Source organism: Orycteropus afer, unplaced genomic scaffold (genome assembly GCF_000298275.1).
Source record: "Orycteropus afer afer isolate SDZICR_OR568_19922 unplaced genomic scaffold, OryAfe1.0 scaffold00248, whole genome shotgun sequence".
In the NCBI taxonomy this organism is placed as follows: Eukaryota; Metazoa; Chordata; class Mammalia; order Tubulidentata; family Orycteropodidae; genus Orycteropus; species Orycteropus afer.
Genome location: NW_006921835.1, coordinates 3,204,102 through 3,205,191, shown reverse-complemented (window position 1 = coordinate 3,205,191; position 1,090 = coordinate 3,204,102). Strand labels below are relative to the sequence as shown.

The 1,090-nt window shown below is 41.2% G+C and overlaps 1 protein-coding gene across 1 annotated transcript in view; it reads right to left on the bottom strand.

Moving 5' to 3' along the window:
* Positions 1–1,090, bottom strand: part of LOC103204430 (serine/threonine-protein kinase TNNI3K) — a 661,050-nt gene that overhangs the window by 434,681 nt on the left and 225,279 nt on the right. The window lies entirely within an intron of this gene.

Below are 1,090 nucleotides of genomic sequence, written 5' to 3'. Positions count from 1 at the left end.
TAGGAGATCTGGTAGCATAGTGCCTAAGGCATTTATTTGACTGCTAACCAGTAGGCTGGCTGTTCAAACCCACTGGCCACTCCTCAGAAGGAAGATTGGGCAATCTACTTGCATAGTGGTATCGCCTTAGAAACCCTAGGAGGATTCGCTGTGAGTCGGATCCATCTCAATGGCAGTGAGTTTGGTTTTTTGGTTTATAGATATACCTAACTGCTAACCAGAAAGATAGTGGTTCAAACCCACCAGCCGCTCTGCAGAAGGAAGAGTGAGCAATCTATTTCCATAAAGATGTACCACCCCAGAAACCCAAAGGGGGTCACTATGAGTCAGAATTGACTCAATGGCACTGAGTTGTCTTTGTTGTTGTTTGTTTATAGATATATCTACACATGCACATGCATTTATTCTCACATGCCTTCTTATACACATATATAAATATGTATCTACCTACATAACCATATTTTCTTTTTGTTTGGCTGTTGTCACTGCAGTAGCAAAATTATATATGTTAAAGCATTTACCAAAATTGTCCCTTTTACTTGTGTATTTCTTGATGTTTTTGTTTACTTTGGTCAAGTTGTGTTGATTTCATACTTGTTATTGTCTTTCCCATCACCAAAAATACCAAGTGTCTACTGTCTAGAAAATTATTTACCCTCTCCTCCCACCCCTGGAAACCATCAGTGAATGTTGCTTTCTGCGTATATCTACTCTTGACTTTTTATAATAGTGGGGCCACGTGATGGAATTATTTCACTTCCATAACGTCCTCCAGACACATCCATGTTATAAGATGGTTTGCAGACTCATTATTCTTTATAACCACGCACTGCCATTGGTCAATTATGACTCATAGCAACCCCTATTGGGTTTCTGAGGTGGTAATCTTTATTGAAGTAGACTGCTCCATCTTCCTTCCACATGGCTGGTGGGTTTGAACCACCAACCTTCTGGCTAGAAGTCAAATGCCTTTGGCACTGTGCTACCAGAGGTCCTTATTATTCTTTATTGTTGTTGTTGTTGTTATGTGCCGTCGAGTCGGCCCCGACTCATAGCGACCCCTCCTTGGGTTTCCGAGGCAGTATCACTA